The 23,073-nt window shown below is 40.0% G+C and overlaps 19 non-coding genes across 19 annotated transcripts; all 19 read left to right on the forward strand.

Moving 5' to 3' along the window:
- The first annotated feature begins 639 nt into the window (after positions 1 to 639).
- Positions 640 to 711, forward strand: TRNAA-CGC (transfer RNA alanine (anticodon CGC)). Its single transcript has one exon. It is a non-coding gene; the product is annotated as a tRNA-Ala (tRNA).
- A 353-nt stretch (positions 712 to 1,064) lies between these two features.
- TRNAA-CGC (transfer RNA alanine (anticodon CGC)) lies at positions 1,065 to 1,136 on the forward strand. The gene has a single exon. It is a non-coding gene; the product is annotated as a tRNA-Ala (tRNA).
- An 875-nt stretch (positions 1,137 to 2,011) lies between these two features.
- Positions 2,012 to 2,083, forward strand: TRNAA-UGC (transfer RNA alanine (anticodon UGC)). The gene has a single exon. It is a non-coding gene; the product is annotated as a tRNA-Ala (tRNA).
- A 1,286-nt stretch (positions 2,084 to 3,369) lies between these two features.
- TRNAA-CGC (transfer RNA alanine (anticodon CGC)) lies at positions 3,370 to 3,441 on the forward strand. Its single transcript has one exon. It is a non-coding gene; the product is annotated as a tRNA-Ala (tRNA).
- A 353-nt stretch (positions 3,442 to 3,794) lies between these two features.
- TRNAA-UGC (transfer RNA alanine (anticodon UGC)) lies at positions 3,795 to 3,866 on the forward strand. Its single transcript has one exon. It is a non-coding gene; the product is annotated as a tRNA-Ala (tRNA).
- An 875-nt stretch (positions 3,867 to 4,741) lies between these two features.
- On the forward strand, positions 4,742 to 4,813 carry TRNAA-CGC (transfer RNA alanine (anticodon CGC)). The gene has a single exon. It is a non-coding gene; the product is annotated as a tRNA-Ala (tRNA).
- A 353-nt stretch (positions 4,814 to 5,166) lies between these two features.
- TRNAA-CGC (transfer RNA alanine (anticodon CGC)) lies at positions 5,167 to 5,238 on the forward strand. The gene has a single exon. It is a non-coding gene; the product is annotated as a tRNA-Ala (tRNA).
- Positions 5,239 to 6,113: 875 nt separating this feature from the next.
- TRNAA-CGC (transfer RNA alanine (anticodon CGC)) lies at positions 6,114 to 6,185 on the forward strand. The gene has a single exon. It is a non-coding gene; the product is annotated as a tRNA-Ala (tRNA).
- A 353-nt stretch (positions 6,186 to 6,538) lies between these two features.
- On the forward strand, positions 6,539 to 6,610 carry TRNAE-UUC (transfer RNA glutamic acid (anticodon UUC)). Its single transcript has one exon. It is a non-coding gene; the product is annotated as a tRNA-Glu (tRNA).
- An 875-nt stretch (positions 6,611 to 7,485) lies between these two features.
- Positions 7,486 to 7,557, forward strand: TRNAA-CGC (transfer RNA alanine (anticodon CGC)). Its single transcript has one exon. It is a non-coding gene; the product is annotated as a tRNA-Ala (tRNA).
- Positions 7,558 to 7,910: 353 nt separating this feature from the next.
- TRNAA-UGC (transfer RNA alanine (anticodon UGC)) lies at positions 7,911 to 7,982 on the forward strand. The gene has a single exon. It is a non-coding gene; the product is annotated as a tRNA-Ala (tRNA).
- Positions 7,983 to 8,857: 875 nt separating this feature from the next.
- On the forward strand, positions 8,858 to 8,929 carry TRNAA-CGC (transfer RNA alanine (anticodon CGC)). Its single transcript has one exon. It is a non-coding gene; the product is annotated as a tRNA-Ala (tRNA).
- Positions 8,930 to 9,282: 353 nt separating this feature from the next.
- On the forward strand, positions 9,283 to 9,354 carry TRNAA-CGC (transfer RNA alanine (anticodon CGC)). Its single transcript has one exon. It is a non-coding gene; the product is annotated as a tRNA-Ala (tRNA).
- Positions 9,355 to 10,229: 875 nt separating this feature from the next.
- Positions 10,230 to 10,301, forward strand: TRNAA-UGC (transfer RNA alanine (anticodon UGC)). Its single transcript has one exon. It is a non-coding gene; the product is annotated as a tRNA-Ala (tRNA).
- A 1,286-nt stretch (positions 10,302 to 11,587) lies between these two features.
- Positions 11,588 to 11,659, forward strand: TRNAA-CGC (transfer RNA alanine (anticodon CGC)). The gene has a single exon. It is a non-coding gene; the product is annotated as a tRNA-Ala (tRNA).
- A 1,724-nt stretch (positions 11,660 to 13,383) lies between these two features.
- TRNAA-UGC (transfer RNA alanine (anticodon UGC)) lies at positions 13,384 to 13,455 on the forward strand. The gene has a single exon. It is a non-coding gene; the product is annotated as a tRNA-Ala (tRNA).
- An 875-nt stretch (positions 13,456 to 14,330) lies between these two features.
- On the forward strand, positions 14,331 to 14,402 carry TRNAA-UGC (transfer RNA alanine (anticodon UGC)). The gene has a single exon. It is a non-coding gene; the product is annotated as a tRNA-Ala (tRNA).
- A 1,299-nt stretch (positions 14,403 to 15,701) lies between these two features.
- TRNAA-UGC (transfer RNA alanine (anticodon UGC)) lies at positions 15,702 to 15,773 on the forward strand. The gene has a single exon. It is a non-coding gene; the product is annotated as a tRNA-Ala (tRNA).
- Positions 15,774 to 17,072: 1,299 nt separating this feature from the next.
- TRNAA-UGC (transfer RNA alanine (anticodon UGC)) lies at positions 17,073 to 17,144 on the forward strand. The gene has a single exon. It is a non-coding gene; the product is annotated as a tRNA-Ala (tRNA).
- Positions 17,145 to 23,073: the final 5,929 nt, after the last annotated feature.

The raw sequence follows: 23,073 nt of genomic DNA on the forward strand, positions 1-23,073 counted from the left end.
CACTGATGTCAAGTATATGGTAATTATGAAACAGAGTTTTAATTTCACTGGGAAATGAACTATAAAAGCAGTAGTTTCATAAAAGAACAAATCACACGATACAGCAAAACTAATTGATTAAGAAGGACAGACATCTTTAAACACATTGTGAACCTATGGAGGATGGATTTGGGCTTGAATGTCAAGTAATTAGTGATCAATCAATGCATGAAAAGATAAACACATATCAACTCTGTACAAAATACCTGGTGAAGCCTTAGTCAGCAATGCCCAGGAGGCAGTCATAGCCTGTATCCTATGTGCCCTTCTTCCAAGTTCTGACACTGCTGATAAAACAGAATGTAAGACTGTCCTCTACTTGGCAATACTTGATCAATATCCATGCCATTCAATACATAAGGTAGGGGATTCTGATGATAACCCAGACTCCGGGGAAGAAGTCTAACAGCAATTTAAAGTGTGGAATAATCATCTACTTGCATCCTCATCAGCTGTGGAAACTATGGTGTCCTTGAACTCTGGCAAAGTGTAATGATTTTTATTGCTTTATACTCTGAGATGACCCTTAGAACACTAGAAAATAGTAGAACTTGAGTACAATGCAAAGCTGCAATCGAATGAGTACCACACTTTTTCACAGGGGATGTAGCTCAGTGGTAGAGCGCACGCTTCGCATGTATGAGGCCCTGGGTTCAATTCCCGGTATCTCCATGTTTTACAAAATGTAGATTCTTTCTTAACTCTATGTAACCTCTCCAGATCAACAAATGCATTAAAATACTCTAGAGAAATTGGAAAAGTTTCAATCAAACTATGAAAAATTATTGACTAGTCTATAAAATGTGATGTTGCTAAGTGGTAGATTATATTCCCCAGAATCTGTGTTTCCTCATTGAAATAAAAGTTATCATATGATACCTACAGTATCCTTGAAATCTATACAGCAAGGTATAATTGTTATCTTTGCTCCGTGCTCTGAGTTTAACCTTAGAACAGTGGAAGTAGTAGAACTTGAGTACTATGCAGAACAGCAATCGCTCGGTATCAAAACGCACCAACTCAAAGGGGATGTAGCTCAGTGGTAGAGCGCATGCTTCGCATGTATGAGGCCCCGGGTTCAATCCCCGGCATCTCCATGTTTTGCAAAATATAGATTCTTACTCATCTGTATGTAACCTCTTCAGAAGAGCCCAATACCAACAAATGCATGAATGCACTCTACAGTAATGGGCAAGAATAAACACCAATTATGAAAAATAATTGATCATTCTATTAAATGTGATGTAGCTCAGTGGTAGATTATATTCTGTGGATACTGTGTTTCCTTATTTAACCAGCAGTTACCATATCATACCTACTGACATTCTCCAAACACTGATGTCAAGTATATGGTAATTATGAAACAGAGTTTTAATTTCACTGGGAAATGAACTATAAAAGCAGTAGTTTCATAAAAGAACAAATCACACGATACAGCAAAACTAATTGATTAAGAAGGACAGACATCTTCAAACACATTGTGAACCTATGGAGGATGGATTTGGGCTTTAATGTCAAGTAATTGGTGATCAATCAATGCATGAAAAGATAAACACATATCAACTCTGTACAAAATACCTGGTGAAGCCTTAGTCAGCAATGCCCAGGAGGCAGTCATAGCCTGCATCCTATGTGCCATTCTTCCAAGTTCTGACACTGCTGATAAAACAGAATGTAAGACTGTCCTCTACTTGGCAATACTTGATCAATATCCATGCCATTCATTACATAAGGTAGGGAATTCTGATGATAACCCAGACTCCGGTGAAGAAGTCTAACAGCAATTTAAAGTGTGGAATGATCATCTACTTGCATCCTCATCAGCTGTGGAAACTATGGTGTCCTTGAACTCTGGCAAAGTGTAATGGTTTTTATTGCTTTATACTCTGAGATGACCCTTAGAACACTAGAAAATAGTAGAACTTGAGTACAATGCAAAGCTGCAATCGAATGAGTACCACTCTTGTTCACAGGGGATGTAGCTCAGTGGTAGAGCGCATGCTTTGCATATATGAGGCCCCGGCTTTAATCCCCGGCATCTCCATGTTTTGCAAAATGTAGATTCTTTCTTAACTCTATGTAACCTCTCCAGATTAACAAATGCATTAAAATACTCTAGAGAAATTGGAAAAGTTGAAAAATTATTGACCAGTCTATAAAATGTGATGTTGCTCAGTGGTAGATTATATTCCCCAGAATCTGTGTTTCCTCATTGAAATAAAAGTTATCATATGATACCTACAGTATCCTTGAAATCTATACAGCAAGGTATAATTGTTATCTTTGCTCCGTGCTCTGAGTTTAACCTTAGAACAGTGGAAGTAGTAGAACTTGAGTACTATGCAGAACGGCAATCGCTCGGTATCAAAGCACACCAACTCAAAGGGGATGTAGCTCAGTGGGAGAGCGTATGCTTTGCTGTATGAGGCCCCGGGTTCAATCCCCAGCATCTCCATGTTTTGCAAAATATAGATTCTTACTTATCTGTATGTAACCTCTTCAGAAGAGCCCAAGACCAACAAATGCATGAATGCACTCTACAGTAATGGGCAAGAATTAACACCAATTATGAAAAATAATTGATCATTCTATTAAATGTGATGTAGCTCAGTGGTAGATTATATTCTGTGGATACTGTGTTTCCTTATTTAACCAGCAGTTACCATATCATACCTACTGACATTCTCCAAACACTGATGTCAAGTATATGGTAATTATGAAATAGAGTTTTAATTTCACTGGGAAATTAACTATAAAAGCAGTAGTTTCATAAAAGAACAAATCACACGATACAGCAAAACTAATTGATTAAGAAGGACAGACATCTTTAAACACATAGTGAACCTATGGAGGATGGATTTGGGCTTGAATGTCAAGTAATTAGTGATCAATCAATGCATGAAAAGATAAACACATATCAACTCTGTACAAAATACCTGGTGAAGCCTTAGTCAGCAATGCCCAGGAGGCAGTCATAGCCTGTATCCTATGTGCCCTTCTTCCAAGTTCTGACACTGCTGATAAAACAGAATGTAAGACTGTCCTCTACTTGGCAATACTTGATCAATATCCATGCCATTCATTACATAAGGTAGGGGATTCTGATGATAACCCAGACTCCGGTGAAGAAGTCTAACAGCAATTTAAAGTGTGGAATGATCATCTAATTGCATCCTCATCAGCTGTGGAAACTATGGTGTCCTTGAACTCTGGCAAAGTGTAATGGTTTTTATTGCTTTATACTCTGAGATGACCCTTAGAACACTAGAAAATAGTAGAACTTGAGTACAATGCAAAGCTGCAATCGAATGAGTACCACACTTTTTCACAGGGGATGTAGCTCAGTGGTAGAGCGCATGCTTCGCATGTATGAGGCCCCGGGTTCAATCCCCGGCATCTCCATGTTTTGCAAAATGTAGATTCTTTCTTAACTCTATGTAACCTCTCCAGATCAACAAATGCATTAAAATACTCTAGAGAAATTGGAAAAGTTTCAATCAAACTATGAAAAATTATTGACCAGTATATAAAATGTGATGTTGCTCAGTGGTAGATTATATTCCCCAGAATCTGTGTTTCCTCATTGAAATAAAAGTTATCATATGATACCTACAGTATCCTTGAAATCTATACAGCAAGGTATAATTGTTATCTTTGCTCCGTGCTCTGAGTTTAACCTTAGAACAGTGGAAGTAGTAGAACTTGAGAACTATGCAGAACGGCAATCGCTCGGTATCAAAGCACACCAACTCAAAGGGGATGTAGCTCAGTGGTAAAGCGCATGCTTTGCATGTATGAGGCCCCGGGTTCAATCCCTGGCATCTCCATGTTTTGCAAAATATAGATTCTTACTTATCTGTGTGTAACCTCTTCAGAAGAGCCCAAGACCAACAAATGCATGAATGCACTCTACAGTAATGGGCAAGAATTAACACCAATTATGAAAAATAATTGATCATTCTATTAAATGTGATGTAGCTCAGTGGTAGATTATATTCTGTGGATACTGTGTTTCCTTATTTAACCAGCAGTTACCATATCATACCTACTGACATTCTCCAAACACTGATGTCAAGTATATGGTAATTATGAAACAGAGTTTTAATTTCACTGGGAAATGAACTATAAAAGCAGTAGTTTCATAAAAGAACAAATCACACGATACAGCAAAACTAATTGATTAAGAAGGACAGACATCTTTAAACACATTGTGAACCTATGGAGGATGGATTTGGGCTTGAATGTCAAGTAATTAGTGATCAATCAATGCATGAAAAGATAAACACATATCAACTCTGTACAAAATACCTGGTGAAGCCTTAGTCAGCAATGCCCAGGAGGCAGTCATAGCCTGTATCCTATGTGCCCTTCTTCCAAGTTCTGACACTGCTGATAAAACAGAATGTAAGACTGTCCTCTACTTGGCAATACTTGATCAATATCCATGCCATTCAATACATAAGGTAGGGGATTCTGATGATAACCCAGACTCCGGGGAAGAAGTCTAACAGCAATTTAAAGTGTGGAATAATCATCTACTTGCATCCTCATCAGCTGTGGAAACTATGGTGTCCTTGAACTCTGGCAAAGTGTAATGATTTTTATTGCTTTATACTCTGAGATGACCCTTAGAACACTAGAAAATAGTAGAACTTGAGTACAATGCAAAGCTGCAATCGAATGAGTACCACACTTTTTCACAGGGGATGTAGCTCAGTGGTAGAGCGCACGCTTCGCATGTATGAGGCCCTGGGTTCAATTCCCGGTATCTCCATGTTTTACAAAATGTAGATTCTTTCTTAACTCTATGTAACCTCTCCAGATCAACAAATGCATTAAAATACTCTAGAGAAATTGGAAAAGTTTCAATCAAACTATGAAAAATTATTGACTAGTCTATAAAATGTGATGTTGCTAAGTGGTAGATTATATTCCCCAGAATCTGTGTTTCCTCATTGAAATAAAAGTTATCATATGATACCTACAGTATCCTTGAAATCTATACAGCAAGGTATAATTGTTATCTTTGCTCCGTGCTCTGAGTTTAACCTTAGAACAGTGGAAGTAGTAGAACTTGAGTACTATGCAGAACAGCAATCGCTCGGTATCAAAACGCACCAACTCAAAGGGGATGTAGCTCAGTGGTAGAGCGCATGCTTCGCATGTATGAGGCCCCGGGTTCAATCCCCGGCATCTCCATGTTTTGCAAAATATAGATTCTTACTCATCTGTATGTAACCTCTTCAGAAGAGCCCAATACCAACAAATGCATGAATGCACTCTACAGTAATGGGCAAGAATAAACACCAATTATGAAAAATAATTGATCATTCTATTAAATGTGATGTAGCTCAGTGGTAGATTATATTCTGTGGATACTGTGTTTCCTTATTTAACCAGCAGTTACCATATCATACCTACTGACATTCTCCAAACACTGATGTCAAGTATATGGTAATTATGAAACAGAGTTTTAATTTCACTGGGAAATGAACTATAAAAGCAGTAGTTTCATAAAAGAACAAATCACACGATACAGCAAAACTAATTGATTAAGAAGGACAGACATCTTTAAACACATTGTGAACCTATGGAGGATGGATTTGGGCTTGAATGTCAAGTAATTAGTGATCAATCAATGCATGAAAAGATAAACACATATCAACTCTGTACAAAATACCTGGTGAAGCCTTAGTCAGCAATGCCCAGGAGGCAGTCATAGCCTGTATCCTATGTGCCCTTCTTCCAAGTTCTGACACTGCTGATAAAACAGAATGTAAGACTGTCCTCTACTTGGCAATACTTGATCAATATCCATGCCATTCATTACATAAGGTAGGGGATTCTGATGATAACCCAGACTCCGGTGAAGAAGTCTAACAGCAATTTAAAGTGTGGAATGATCATCTACTTGCATCCTCATCAGCTGTGGAAACTATGGTGTCCTTGAACTCTGGCAAAGTGTAATGGTTTTTATTGCTTTATACTCTGAGATAACCCTTAGAACACTAGAAAATAGTAGAACTTGAGTACCATGCAAAGCTGCAATCGAATGAGTACCACACTTTTTCACAGGGGATGTAGCTCAGTGGTAGAAGGCATGCTTCGCATGTATGAGGCCCCGGGTTCAATCCCCGGCATCTCCATGTTTTGCAAAATGTAGATTCTTTCTTAACTCTATGTAACCTCTCCAGATCAACAAATGCATTAAAATACTCTAGAGAAATTGGAAAAATTTCAATCAAACTATGAAAAATTATTGACCAGTCTATAAAATGTGATGTTGCTCAGTGGTAGATTATATTCCTCAGAATCTGTGTTTCCTCATTGAAATAAAAGTTATTATATGATACCTACAGTATCCTTGAAATCTATACAGCATGGTATAATTGTTATCTTTGCTCCGTGCTCTGAGTTTAACCTTAGAACAGTGGTAGTAGTAGAACTTGAGTACTATGCAGAACAGCAATCGCTCAGTATCAATACACACCAACTCAAAGGGGATGTAGCTCAGTGGTAGAGCGCATGCTTTTCCTGTATGAGGCCCCGGGTTCAATCCCCAGCATCTCCATGTTTTGCAAAATATAGATTCTTACTTATCTGTATGTAACCTCTTCAGAAGAGCCCAAGACCAACAAATGCATGAATGCACTCTACAGTAATGGGCAAGAATTAACACCAATTATGAAAAATAATTGATCATTCTATTAAATGTGATGTAGCTCAGTGGTAGATTATATTCTGTGGATACTGTGTTTCCTTATTTAACCAGCAGTTACCATATCATACCTACTGACATTCTCCAAACACTGATGTTAAGTATATGGTAATTATGAAACAGAGTTTTAATTTCACTGGGAAATGAACTATAAAAGCAGTAGTTTCATAAAAGAACAAATCACACGATACAGCAAAACTAATTGATTAAGAAGGACAGACATCTTTAAACACATAGTGAACCTATGGAGGATGGATTTGGGCTTGAATGTCAAGTAATTAGTGATCAATCAATGCATGAAAAGATAAACACATATCAACTCTGTACAAAATACCTGGTGAAGCCTTAGTCAGCAATGCCCAGGAGGCAGTCATAGCCTGTATCCTATGTGCCCTTCTTCCAAGTTCTGACACTGCTGATAAAACAGAATGTAAGACTGTCCTCTACTTGGCAATACTTGATCAATATCCATGCCATTCATTACATAAGGTAGGGGATTCTGATGATAACCCAGACTCCGGTGAAGAAGTCTAACAGCAATTTAAAGTGTGGAATGATCATCTAATTGCATCCTCATCAGCTGTGGAAACTATGGTGTCCTTGAACTCTGGCAAAGTGTAATGGTTTTTATTGCTTTATACTCTGAGATGACCCTTAGAACACTAGAAAATAGTAGAACTTGAGTACAATGCAAAGCTGCAATCGAATGAGTACCACACTTTTTCACAGGGGATGTAGCTCAGTGGTAAAGCGCATGCTTCGCATGTATGAGGCCCCGGGTTCAATCCCCGGCATCTCCATGTTTTGCAAAATGTAGATTCTTTCTTAACTCTATGTAACCTCTCCAGATCAACAAATGCATTAAAATACTCTAGAGAAATTGGAAAAGTTTCAATCAAACTATGAAAAATTATTGACCAGTCTATAAAATGTGATGTTGCTCAGTGGTAGATTATATTCCCCAGAATCTGTGTTTCCTCATTGAAATAAAAGTTATCATATGATACCTACAGTATCCTTGAAATCTATACAGCAAGGTATAATTGTTATCTTTGCTCCGTGCTCTGAGTTTAACCTTAGAACAGTGGAAGTAGTAGAACTTGAGAACTATGCAGAACGGCAATCGCTCGGTATCAAAGCACACCAACTCAAAGGGGATGTAGCTCAGTGGTAAAGCGCATGCTTTGCATGTATGAGGCCCCGGGTTCAATCCCTGGCATCTCCATGTTTTGCAAAATATAGATTCTTACTTATCTGTGTGTAACCTCTTCAGAAGAGCCCAAGACCAACAAATGCATGAATGCACTCTACAGTAATGGGCAAGAATTAACACCAATTATGAAAAATAATTGATCATTCTATTAAATGTGATGTAGCTCAGTGGTAGATTATATTCTGTGGATACTGTGTTTCCTTATTTAACCAGCAGTTACCATATCATACCTACTGACATTCTCCAAACACTGATGTCAAGTATATGGTAATTATGAAACAGAGTTTTAATTTCACTGGGAAATGAACTATAAAAGCAGTAGTTTCATAAAAGAACAAATCACACGATACAGCAAAACTAATTGATTAAGAAGGACAGACATCTTTAAACACATTGTGAACCTATGGAGGATGGATTTGGGCTTGAATGTCAAGTAATTAGTGATCAATCAATGCATGAAAAGATAAACACATATCAACTCTGTACAAAATACCTGGTGAAGCCTTAGTCAGCAATGCCCAGGAGGCAGTCATAGCCTGTATCCTATGTGCCCTTCTTCCAAGTTCTGACACTGCTGATAAAACAGAATGTAAGACTGTCCTCTACTTGGCAATACTTGATCAATATCCATGCCATTCAATACATAAGGTAGGGGATTCTGATGATAACCCAGACTCCGGGGAAGAAGTCTAACAGCAATTTAAAGTGTGGAATAATCATCTACTTGCATCCTCATCAGCTGTGGAAACTATGGTGTCCTTGAACTCTGGCAAAGTGTAATGATTTTTATTGCTTTATACTCTGAGATGACCCTTAGAACACTAGAAAATAGTAGAACTTGAGTACAATGCAAAGCTGCAATCGAATGAGTACCACACTTTTTCACAGGGGATGTAGCTCAGTGGTAGAGCGCACGCTTCGCATGTATGAGGCCCTGGGTTCAATTCCCGGTATCTCCATGTTTTACAAAATGTAGATTCTTTCTTAACTCTATGTAACCTCTCCAGATCAACAAATGCATTAAAATACTCTAGAGAAATTGGAAAAGTTTCAATCAAACTATGAAAAATTATTGACTAGTCTATAAAATGTGATGTTGCTAAGTGGTAGATTATATTCCCCAGAATCTGTGTTTCCTCATTGAAATAAAAGTTATCATATGATACCTACAGTATCCTTGAAATCTATACAGCAAGGTATAATTGTTATCTTTGCTCCGTGCTCTGAGTTTAACCTTAGAACAGTGGAAGTAGTAGAACTTGAGTACTATGCAGAACAGCAATCGCTCGGTATCAAAACGCACCAACTCAAAGGGGATGTAGCTCAGTGGTAGAGCGCATGCTTCGCATGTATGAGGCCCCGGGTTCAATCCCCGGCATCTCCATGTTTTGCAAAATATAGATTCTTACTCATCTGTATGTAACCTCTTCAGAAGAGCCCAATACCAACAAATGCATGAATGCACTCTACAGTAATGGGCAAGAATAAACACCAATTATGAAAAATAATTGATCATTCTATTAAATGTGATGTAGCTCAGTGGTAGATTATATTCTGTGGATACTGTGTTTCCTTATTTAACCAGCAGTTACCATATCATACCTACTGACATTCTCCAAACACTGATGTCAAGTATATGGTAATTATGAAACAGAGTTTTAATTTCACTGGGAAATGAACTATAAAAGCAGTAGTTTCATAAAAGAACAAATCACACGATACAGCAAAACTAATTGATTAAGAAGGACAGACATCTTCAAACACATTGTGAACCTATGGAGGATGGATTTGGGCTTTAATGTCAAGTAATTGGTGATCAATCAATGCATGAAAAGATAAACACATATCAACTCTGTACAAAATACCTGGTGAAGCCTTAGTCAGCAATGCCCAGGAGGCAGTCATAGCCTGCATCCTATGTGCCCTTCTTCCAAGTTCTGACACTGCTGATAAAACAGAATGTAAGACTGTCCTCTACTTGGCAATACTTGATCAATATCCATGCCATTCATTACATAAGGTAGGGAATTCTGATGATAACCCAGACTCCGGTGAAGAAGTCTAACAGCAATTTAAAGTGTGGAATGATCATCTACTTGCATCCTCATCAGCTGTGGAAACTATGGTGTCCTTGAACTCTGGCAAAGTGTAATGGTTTTTATTGCTTTATACTCTGAGATGACCCTTAGAACACTAGAAAATAGTAGAACTTGAGTACAATGCAAAGCTGCAATCGAATGAGTACCACTCTTGTTCACAGGGGATGTAGCTCAGTGGTAGAGCGCATGCTTTGCATATATGAGGCCCCGGCTTTAATCCCCGGCATCTCCATGTTTTGCAAAATGTAGATTCTTTCTTAACTCTATGTAACCTCTCCAGATTAACAAATGCATTAAAATACTCTAGAGAAATTGGAAAAGTTGAAAAATTATTGACCAGTCTATAAAATGTGATGTTGCTCAGTGGTAGATTATATTCCCCAGAATCTGTGTTTCCTCATTGAAATAAAAGTTATCATATGATACCTACAGTATCCTTGAAATCTATACAGCAAGGTATAATTGTTATCTTTGCTCCGTGCTCTGAGTTTAACCTTAGAACAGTGGAAGTAGTAGAACTTGAGTACTATGCAGAACGGCAATCGCTCGGTATCAAAGCACACCAACTCAAAGGGGATGTAGCTCAGTGGGAGAGCGCATGCTTTGCTGTATGAGGCCCCGGGTTCAATCCCCAGCATCTCCATGTTTTGCAAAATATAGATTCTTACTTATCTGTATGTAACCTCTTCAGAAGAGCCCAAGACCAACAAATGCATGAATGCACTCTACAGTAATGGGCAAGAATTAACACCAATTATGAAAAATAATTGATCATTCTATTAAATGTGATGTAGCTCAGTGGTAGATTATATTCTGTGGATACTGTGTTTCCTTATTTAACCAGCAGTTACCATATCATACCTACTGACATTCTCCAAACACTGATGTCAAGTATATGGTAATTATGAAATAGAGTTTTAATTTCACTCGGAAATTAACTATAAAAGCAGTAGTTTCATAAAAGAACAAATCACACGATACAGCAAAACTAATTGATTAAGAAGTACAGACATCTTTAAACACATTGTGAACCTATGGAGGATGGATTTGGGCTTGAATGTCAAGTAATTAGTGATCAATCAATGCATGAAAAGATAAACACGTATCAACTCTGTACAAAATACCTGGTGAAGCCTTAGTCAGAAATGCCCAGGAGGCAGTCATAGCCTGTATCCTATGTGCCCTTCTTCCAAGTTCTGACACTGCTGATAAAACAGAATGTAAGACTGTCCTCTACTTGGCAATACTTGATCAATATCCATGCCATTCATTACATAAGGTAGGGGATTCTGATGATAACCCAGACTCTGGTGAAGAAGTCTAACAGCAATTTAAAGTGTGGAATGATCATCTACTTGCATCCTCATCAGCTGTGGAAACTATGGTGTCCTTGAACTCTGGCAAAGTGTAATGGTTTTTATTGCTTTATACTCTGAGATGACCCTTAGAACACTAGAAAATAGTAGAACTTGAGTACAATGCAAAGCTGCAATCGAATGAGTACCACACTTTTTCACAGGGGATGTAGCTCAGTGGTAGAACGCATGCTTCGCATGTATGAGGCCCCGGCTTTAATCCCCGGCATCTCCATGTTTTGCAAAATGTAGATTCTTTCTTAACTCTATGTAACCTCTCCAGATCAACAAATGCATTAAAATACTCTAGAGAAATTGGAAAAGTTTCAATCAAACTATGAAAAATTATTGACCAGTCTATAAAATGTGATGTTGCTCAGTGGTAGATTATATTCCCCAGAATCTGTGTTTCGTCATTGAAATAAAAGTTATCATATGATACCTACAGTATCCTAGAAATCTATACAGCAAGGTATAATTGTTATCTTTGCTCCGTGCTCTGAGTTTAACCTTAGAACAGTGGAAGTAGTAGAACTTGAGTACTATGCAGAACAGCAATCGCTCGGTATCAAAACACACCAACTCAATGGGGATGTAGCTCAGTGGTAGAGCGCATGCTTTGCTGTATGAGGCCCCGGGTTTAATCCCCAGCATCTCCATGTTTTGCAAAATATAGATTCTTACTTATCTGTATGTAACCTCTTCAGAAAAGCCCAAGACCAACAAATGCATGAATGCACTCTACAGTAATGGGCAAGAATTAACACCAATTATGAAAAATAATAGATCATTCTATTAAATGTGATGTAGCTCAGTGGTAGATTATATTCTGTGGATACTGTGTTTCCTTATTTAACCAGCAGTTACCATATCATACCTACTGACATTCTCCAAACACTGATGTCAAGTATATGGTAATTATGAAACAGAGTTTTAATTTCACTGGGAAATGAACTATAAAAGCAGTAGTTTCATAAAAGAACAAATCACACGATACAGCAAAACTAATTGATTAAGAAGGACAGACATCTTTAAACACATTGTGAACCTATGGAGGATGGATTTGGGCTTGAATGTCAAGTAATTAGTGATCAATCAATGCATGAAAAGATAAACACATATCAACTCTGTACAAAATACCTGGTGAAGCCTTAGTCAGCAATGCCCAGGAGGCAGTCATAGCCTGTATCCTATGTGCCCTTCTTCCAAGTTCTGACACTGCTGATAAAACAGAATGTAAAACTGTCCTCTACTTGGCAATTCTTGATCAATATCCATGCCATTCATTACATAAGGTAGGGGATTCTGATGATAACCCAGACTCCGGTGAAGAAGTCTAACAGCAATTTAAAGTGTGGAATGATCATCTACTTGCATCCTCATCAGCTGTGGAAACTATGGTGTCCTTGAACTCTGGCAAAGTGTAATGGTTTTTATTGCTTTATACTCTGAGATGACCCTTAGAACACTAGAAAATAGTAGAACTTGAGTACAATGCAAAGCTGCAATCGAATGAGTACCACACTTTTTCACAGGGGATGTAGCTCAGTGTTAGAACGCATGCTTCGCATGTATGAGGCCCCAGCTTTAATCCCCGGCATCTCCATGTTTTGCAAAATGTAGATTCTTTCTTAACTCTTTGTAACCTCTCCAGATCAACAAATGCATTAAAATACTCTAGAGAAATTGGAAAAGTTTCAATCAAACTATGAAAAATTATTGACCAGTCTATAAAATGTGATGTTGCTCAGTGGTAGATTATATTCCCCAGAATCTGTGTTTCCTCATTGAAATAAAAGTTATCATATGATACCTACAGTATCCTTGAAATCTATACAGCAAGGTATAATTGTTATCTTTGCTCCGTGCTCTGAGTTTAACCTTAGAACAGTGGAAGTAGTAGAACTTGAGTACTATGCAGAACGGCAATCGCTCGGTATCAAAGCACCCCAACTCAAAGGGGATGTAGCTCAGTGGTAGAGCGCATGCTTTGCATGTATGAGGTCCTGGGTTCAATCCCCGGCATCTCCATGTTTTGCAAAATATAGATTCTTACTTATCTGTGTGTAACCTCTTCAGAAGAGCCCAAGACCAACAAATGCATGAATGCACTCTACAGTAATGGGCAAGAATTAACACCAATTATGAAAAATAATTGATCATTCTATTAAATGTGATGTAGCTCAGTGGTAGATTATATTCTGTGGATATTGTGTTTCCTTATTTAACCAGCAGTTACCATATCATACCTACTGACATTCTCCAAACACTAATGTCAAGTATATGGTAATTATGAAACAGAGTTTTAATTTCACTGGGAAATGAACTATAAAAGCAGTAGTTTCATAAAAGAACAAATCACACGATACAGCAAAACTAATTGATTAAGAAGGACAGACATCTTTAAACACATTGTGAACCTATGGAGGATGGATTTGGGCTTGAATGTCAAGTAATTAGTGATCAATCAATGCATGAAAAGATAAACACATATCAACTCTGTACAAAATACCTGGTGAAGCCTTAGTCAGCAATGCCCAGGAGGCAGTCATAGCCTGTATCCTATGTGCCCTTCTTCCAAGTTCTGACACTGCTAATAAAACAGAATGTAAGACTGTCCTCTACTTGGCAATACTTGATCAATATCCATGCCATTCATTACATAAGGTAGGGGATTCTGATGATAACCCAGACTCCGGTGAAGAAGTCTTACAACAATTTAAAGTGTGGAATGATCATCTACTTGCATCCTCATCAGCTGTGGAAACTATGGTGTCCTTGAACTCTGGCAAAGTGTCATGGTTTTTATTGCTTTATACTCTGAGATGACCCTTAGAACACTAGAAAATAGTAGAACTTGAGTACAATGCAAAGCTGCAATCGAATGAGTACCACACTTTTTCACAGGGGATGTAGCTCAGTGGTAGAGCGCATGCTTTGCATGTATGAGGCCCTGGGTTCAATCCCCATCACCTCCATATTTTGCAAAATGTAGATTCTTTCTTAACTCTATGTAACCTCTCCAGATCAACAAATGCATTAAAATACTCTAGAGAAATTGGAAAAGTTTCAATCAAACTATGAAAAATTATTGACCAGTCTATAAAATGTGATGTTGCTCAGTGGTAGATTATATTCCCCAGAATCTGTGTTTCGTCATTGAAATAAAAGTTATCATATGATACCTACAGTATCCTTGAAATCTATACAGCAAGGTATAATTGTTATCTTTGCTCCGTGCTCTGAGTTTAACCTTAGAACAGTGGAAGTAGTAGAACTTGAGTACTATGCAGAACAGCAATCGCTCGGTATCAAAACACACCAACTCAAAGGGGATGTAGCTCAGTGGTAGAGCGCATGCTTTGCTGTATGAGGCCCCGGGTTCAATCCCCAGCATCTCCATGTTTTGCAAAATATAGATTCTTACTTATCTGTATGTAACCTCTTCAGAAGAGCCCAAGACCAACAAATGCATGAATGCACTCTACAGTAATGGGCAAGAATTAACACCAATTATGAAAAATAATTGATCATTCTATTAAATGTGATGTAGCTCAGTGGTAGATTATATTCTGTGGATACTGTGTTTCCTTATATAACCAGCAGTTACCATATCATACCTACTGACATTCTCCAAACACTGATGTCAAGTATATGGTAATTATGAAACAGAGTTTTAATTTCACTGGGAAATGAACTATAAAAGCAGTAGTTTCATAAAAGAACAAATCACACGATACAGCAAAACTAATTGATTAAGAAGGACAGACATCTTTAAACACATTGTGAACCTATGGAGGATGGATTTGGGCTTGAATGTCAAGTAATTAGTGATCAATCAATGCATGAAAAGATAAACACATATCAACTCTGTACAAAATACCTGGTGAAGCCTTAGTCAGCAATGCCCAGGAGGCAGTCATAGCCTGTATCCTATGTGCCCTTCTTCCAAGTTCTGACACTGCTGATAAAACAGAATGTAAGACTGTCCTCTACTTGGCAATACTTGATCAATATCCATGCCATTCATTACATAAGGTAGGGGATTCTGATGATAACCCAGACTCCAGTGAAGAAGTCTTACAGCAATTTAAAGTGTGGAATGATCATCTACTTGCATCCTCATCAGCTGTGGAAACTATGGTGTCCTTGAACTCTGGCAAAGTGTCATGGTTTTTATTGCTTTATACTCTGAGATGACCCTTAGAACACTAGAAAATAGTAGAACTTGAGTACAATGCAAAGCTGCAATCGAATGAGTACCACACTTTTTCACAGGGGATGTAGCTCAGTGGTAGAGCGCATGCTTTGCATGTATGAGGCCCCGGGTTCAATCCCCATCACCTCCATATTTTGCAAAATGTAGATTCTTTCTTAACTCTATGTAACCTCTCCAGATCAACAAATGCATTAAAATACTCTAGAGAAATTGGAAAAGTTTCAATCAAACTATGAAAAATTATTGACCAGTCTATAAAATGTGATGTTGCTCAGTGGTAGATTATATTCCCCAGAATCTGTGTTTCGTCATTGAAATAAAAGTTATCATATGATACCTACAGTATCCTTGAAATCTATACAGCAAGGTATAATTGTTATCTTTGCTCCGTGCTCTGAGTTTAACCTTAGAACAGTGGAAGTAGTAGAACTTGAGTACTATGCAGAACAGCAATCGCTCGGTATCAAAACACACCAACTCAAAGGGGATGTAGCTCAGTGGTAGAGCGCATGCTTTGCTGTATGAGGCCCCGGGTTCAATCCCCAGCATCTCCATGTTTTGCAAAATATAGATTCTTACTTATCTGTATGTAACCTCTTCAGAAGAGCCCAAGACCAACAAATGCATGAATGCACTCTACAGTAATGGGCAAGAATTAACACCAATTATGAAAAATAATTGATCATTCTATTAAATGTGATGTAGCTCAGTGGTAGATTATATTCTGTGGATACTGTGTTTCCTTATATAACCAGCAGTTACCATATCATACCTACTGACATTCTCCAAACACTGATGTCAAGTATATGGTAATTATGAAACAGAGTTTTAATTTCACTGGGAAATGAACTATAAAAGCAGTAGTTTCATAAAAGAACAAATCACACGATACAGCAAAACTAATTGATTAAGAAGGACAGACATCTTTAAACACATTGTGAACCTATGGAGGATGGATTTGGGCTTGAATGTCAAGTAATTAGTGATCAATCAATGCATGAAAAGATAAACACATATCAACTCTGTACAAAATACCTGGTGAAGCCTTAGTCAGCAATGCCCAGGAGGCAGTCATAGCCTGTATCCTATGTGCCCTTCTTCCAAGTTCTGACACTGCTGATAAAACAGAATGTAAGACTGTCCTCTACTTGGCAATACTTGATCAATATCCATGCCATTCATTACATAAGGTAGGGGATTCTGATGATAACCCAGACTCCAGTGAAGAAGTCTTACAGCAATTTAAAGTGTGGAATGATCATCTACTTGCATCCTCATCAGCTGTGGAAACTATGGTGTCCTTGAACTCTGGCAAAGTGTCATGGTTTTTATTGCTTTATACTGTGAGATGACCCTTAGAACACTAGAAAATAGTAGAACTTGAGTACAATGCAAAGCTGCAATCGAATGAGTACCACACTTTTTCACAGGGGATGTAGCTCAGTGGTAGAGCGCATGCTTTGCATGTATGAGGCCCCGGGTTCAATCCCCAGCACCTCCATGTTTTGCAAAATGTAGATTCTTTCTTAACTCTATGTAACCTCTCCAGATCAACAAATGCATTAAAATACTCTAGAGAAATTGGAAAAGTTTCAATCAAACTATCAAAAATTATTGACCAGTCTATAAAATGTGATGTTGCTCAGTGGTAGATTATATTCCCCAGAATCTGTGTTTCGTCATTGAAATAAAAGTTATCATATGATACCTACAGTATCCTTGAAATCTATACAGCAAGGTATAATTGTTATCTTTGCTCCGTGCTCTGAGTTTAACCTTAGAACAGTGGAAGTAGTAGAACTTGAGTACTATGCAGAACAGCAATCGCTCGGTATCAAAACACACCAACTCAAAGGGGATGTAGCTCAGTGGTAGAGCGCATGCTTTGCTGTATGAGGCCCCGGGTTCAATCCCCAGCATCTCCATGTTTTGCAAAATATAGATTCTTACTTATCTGTATGTAACCTCTTCAGAAGAGCCCAAGACCAACAAATGCATGAATGCACTCTACAGTAATGGGCAAGAATTAACACCAATTATGAAAAATAATTGATCATTCTATTAAATGTGATGTAGCTCAGTGGTAGATTATATTCTGTGGATACTGTGTTTCCTTATTTAACCAGCAGTTACCATATCATACCTACTGACATTCTCCAAACACTAATGTCAAGTATATGGTAATTATGAAACAGAGTTTTAATTTCACTGGGAAATGAACTATAAAAGCAGTAGTTTCATAAAAGAACAAATCACACGATACAGCAAAATTAATTGATTAAGAAGGACAGACATCTTTAAACACATTGTGAACCTATGGAGGATGGATTTGGGCTTGAATGTCAAGTAATTAGTAGAGATGAGCGCCTGAAATTTTTCGGGTTTTGTGTTTTGGTTTTGGGTTCGGTTCCGCGGCCGTGTTTTGGGTTCGACCGCGTTTTGGCAAAACCTCACCGAATTTTTTGTGTCGGATTCGGGTGTGTTTTGGATTCGGGTGTTTTTTTCAAAAAACCCTAAAAAACAGCTTAAATCATAGAATTTGGGGGTCATTTTGATCCCATATTATTATTAACCTCAAAAACCATAATTTCCACTCATTTTCAGTCTATTCTGAATACCTCACACCTCACAATATTATTTTTAGTCCTAAAATTTGCACCGAGGTCGCTGGATGACTAAGCTAAGCGACCCTAGTGGCCGACACAAACACCTGGCCCATCTAGGAGTGGCACTGCAGTGTCACGCAGGATGTCCCTTCCAAAAAACCCTCCCCAAACAGCACATGACGCAAAGAAAAAAAGAGGCGCAATGTGGTAGCTGACTGTGTGAGTAAGATAAGCGACCCTAGTGGCCGACACAAACACCGGGCCCATTTAGGAGTGGCACTGCAGTGTCACGCAGGATGTCCCTTCCAAAAAACCCTCCCCAAACAGCACATGACGCAAAGAAAAAAAGAGGCGCAATGAGGTAGCTGACTGTGTGAGTAAGATAAGCGACCCTAGTGGCCGACACAAACACCGGGCCCATTTAGGAGTGGCACTGCAGTGTCACGCAGGATGGCCCTTCCAAAAAACCCTCCCCAAACAGCACATGACGCAAAGAAAAATAAAAGAAAAAAGAGGTGCAAGATGGAATTGTCCTTGGGCCCTCCCACCCACCCTTATGTTGTATAAACAAAACAGGACATGCACACTTTAACCAACCCATCATTTCAGTGACAGGGTCTGCCACACGACTGTGACTGATATGACGGGTTGGTTTGGACCCCCCCCCAAAAAAGAAGCAATTAATCTCTCCTTGCACAAACTGGCTCTACAGAGGCAAGATGTCCACCTCATCATCATCCTCCGATATATCACCGTGTACATCCCCCTCCTCACAGATTATCAATTCGTCCCCACTGGAATCCACCATCTCAGCTCCCTGTGTACTTTGTGGAGGCAATTGCTGCTGGTCAATGTCTCCGCGGAGGAATTGATTATAATTCATTTTAATGAACATCATCTTCTCCACATTTTCTGGATGTAACCTCGTACGCCGTTTGCTGACAAGGTGAGCGGCGGCACTAAACACTCTTTCGGAGTACACACTTGTGGGAGGGCAACTTAGGTAGAATAAAGCCAGTTTGTGCAAGGGCCTCCAAATTGCCTCTTTTTCCTGCCAGTATAAGTACGGACTGTGTGACGTGCCTACTTGGATGCGGTCACTCATATAATCCTCCACCATTCTTTCAATGTTGAGAGAATCATATGCAGTGACAGTAGACGACATGTCCGTAATCGTTGTCAGGTCCTTCAGTCCGGACCAGATGTCAGCATCAGCAGTCGCTCCAGACTGCCCTGCATCACCGCCAGCGGGTGGGCTCGGAATTCTGAGCCTTTTCCTCGCACCCCCAGTTGCGGGAGAATGTGAAGGAGGAGATGTTGACAGGTCGCGTTCCGCTTGACTTGACAATTTTGTCACCAGCAGGTCTTTGCACCCCAGCAGACTTGTGTCTGCCGGAAAGAGAGATCCAAGGTAGGTTTTAAATCTAGGATCGAGCACGGTGGCCAAAATGTAGTGCTCTGATTTCAACAGATTGACCACCCGTGAATCCTTGTTAAACGAATTAAGGGCTGCATCCACAAGTCCCACATGCCTAGCGGAATCGCTCCCTTTTAGCTCCTTCTTCAATGCCTCCAGCTTCTTCTGCAAAAGCCTGATGAGGGGAATGACCTGACTCAGGCTGGCAGTGTCTGAACTGACTTCACGTGTGGCAAGTTCAAAGGGCATCAGAACCTTGCACAACGTTGAAATCATTCTCCACTGCACTTGAGACAGGTGCATTCCACCTCCTATATCGTGCTCAGTTGTATAGGCTTGAATGGCCTTTTGCTGCTCCTCCAACCTCTGAAGCATATAGAGGGTTGAATTCCACCTCGTTACCACTTCTTGCTTCAGATGATGGCAGGGCAGGTTCAGTAGTTTTTGGTGGTGCTCCAGTTTTCTGTACGTGGTGCCTGTACGCCGAAAGTGTCCCGCAATTCTTCTGGCCACCGACAGCATCTCTTGCACGCCCCTGTCGTTTTTTAAAAAATTCTGCACCACCAAATTCAAGGTATGTGCAAAACATGGGACGTGCTGGAATTTGCCCATATTTAATGCACACACAATATTGCTGGCGTTGTCCGATGCCACAAATCCACAGGAGAGTCCAATTGGGGTAAGCCATTCCGCGATGATCTTCCTCAGTTGCCGTAAGAGGTTTTCAGCTGTGTGCGTATTCTGGAAACCGGTGATACAAAGCGTAGCCTGCCTAGGAAAGAGTTGGCGTTTGCGAGATGCTGCTACTGGTGCCGCCGCTGCTGTTCTTGCGGCGGGAGTCCATACATCTACCCAGTGGGCTGTCACAGTCATATAGTCCTGACCCTGCCCTGCTCCACTTGTCCACATGTCCGTGGTTAAGTGGACATTGGGTACAGCTGCATTTTTTAGGACACTGGTGACTCTTTTTCTGAGGTCTGTGTACATTTTCGGTATCGCCTGCCTAGAGAAATGGAACCTAGATGGTATTTGGTACCGGGGACACAGTACCTCCAACAAGTCTCTAGTTGGCTCTGCAGTAATGATGGATACCGGAACCACGGTTCTCACCACCCAGGATGCCAAGGCCTCAGTTATCCGCTTTGCAGTAGGATGACTGCTGTGATATTTCATCTTCCTCGCAAAGGACTGTTGGACAGTCAATTGCTTGGTGGAAGTAGTAAAAGTGGTCTTACGACTTCCCCTCTGGGATGACCATCGACTCCCAGCAGCAACAACAGCAGCGCCAGCAGCAGTAGGCGTTACACGCAAGGATGCATCGGAGGAATCCCAGGCAGGAGAGGAATCGTCAGAATTGCCAGTGACATGGCCTGCAGGACTATTGGCATTCCTGGGGAAGGATGAAATTGACACTGAGGGAGTTGGTGGGGTGGTTTGCGTGAGCTTGGTTACAAGAGGAAGGGATTTACTGGTCAGTGGACTGCTTCCGCTGTCACCCAAAGTTTTTGAACTTGTCACTGACTTATTATGAATGCGCTGCAGGTGACGTATAAGGAAGGATGTTCCGAGGTGGTTAACGTCCTTACCCCTACTTATTACAGCTTGACAAAGGGAACACACGGCTTGACACCTGTTGTCCGCATTTCTGTTGAAATACCTCCACACCGAAGAGCTGATTTTTTTGGTATTTTCACCTGGCATGTCAACGGCCCTATTCCTCCCACGGACAACAGGTGTCTCCCCGGGTGCCTGACTTAAACAAACCACCTCACCATCAGAGTCCTCCTGGTCAATTTCCTCCCCAGCGCCAGCAACACCCATATCCTCCTCATCCTGGTGTACTTCAACACTGACATCTTCAATCTGACTATCAGGAACTGGACTGCGGGTGCTCCTTCCAGCACTTGCAGGGGGCGTGCAAATGGTGGAAGGCGCATGCTCTTCACGTCCAGTGTTGGGAAGGTCAGGCATCGCAACCGACACAATTGGACTCTCCTTGTGGATTTGGGATTTCGAAGAATGCACAGTTCTTTGCGGTGCTTTTGCCAGCTTGAGTCTTTTCATTTTTCTAGCAAGAGGCTGAGTGCCTCCATCCTCATGTGAAGCTGAACCACTAGCCATGAACATAGGCCAGGGCCTCAGCCGTTCCTTGCCACTCCGTGTGGTAAATGGCATATTGGCAAGTTTACGCTTCTCCTCCGACAATTTTATTTTAGGTTTTGGAGTCCTTTTTTTACTGATATTTGGTGTTTTGGATTTGACATGCTCTGTACTATGACATTGGGCATCGGCCTTGGCAGACGACGTTGCTGGCATTTCATCGTCTCGGCCATGACTAGTGGCAGCAGCTTCAGCACGAGGTGGAAGTGGATCTTGATCTTTCCCTAATTTTGGAACCTCAACATTTTTGTTCTCCATATTTTAATAGGCGCAACTAAAAGGCACCTCAGGTAAACAATGGAGATGGATGGATACTAGTATACAATTATGGACGGACTGCCGAGTGCCGACACAGAGGTAGCCACAGCCGTGAACTACCGTACTGTACTGTGTCTGCTGCTAATATAGACTGGTTGATAAAGAGATGTCGTAGTATGTATGTATAAAGAAGAAAAAAAAAAAAACCACAGTTAGGTGGTATACAATTATGGACGGACTGCCGAGTGCCGACACAGAGGTAGCCACAGCCGTGAACTACCGTACTGTACTGTGTCTGCTGCTAATATAGACTGGTTGATAAAGAGATGTCATAGTATGTATGTATAAAGAAGAAAGAAAAAAAAACCACGGTTAGGTGGTATACAATTATGGACGGACTGCCGAGTGCCGACACAGAGGTAGCCACAGCCGTGAACTACCGTACTGTACTGTGTCTGCTGCTAATATAGACTGGTTGATAAAGAGATGTCGTAGTATGTATGTATAAAGAAGAAAGAAAAAAAAACCACAGTTAGGTGGTATACAATTATGGACGGACTGCCGAGTGCCGACACAGAGGTAGCCACAGCCGTGAACTACCGTACTGTACTGTGTCTGCTGCTAATATAGACTGGTTGATAAAGAGATGTCATAGTATGTATGTATAAAGAAGAAAGAAAAAAAAACCACGGTTAGGTGGTATACAATTATGGACGGACTGCCGAGTGCCGACACAGAGGTAGCCACAGCCGTGAACTACCGTACTGTACTGTGTCTGCTGCTAATATAGACTGGTTGATAAAGAGATGTCGTAGTATGTATGTATAAAGAAGAAAGAAAAAAAAACCACGGTTAGGTGGTATACAATTATGGACGGACTGCCGAGTGCCGACACAGAGGTAGCCACAGCCGTGAACTACCGTACTGTACTGTGTCTGCTGCTAATATAGACTGGTTGATAAAGAGATGTCGTAGTATGTATGTATAAA

Source organism: Pseudophryne corroboree, chromosome 4 (genome assembly GCF_028390025.1).
Source record: "Pseudophryne corroboree isolate aPseCor3 chromosome 4, aPseCor3.hap2, whole genome shotgun sequence".
In the NCBI taxonomy this organism is placed as follows: Eukaryota; Metazoa; Chordata; class Amphibia; order Anura; family Myobatrachidae; genus Pseudophryne; species Pseudophryne corroboree.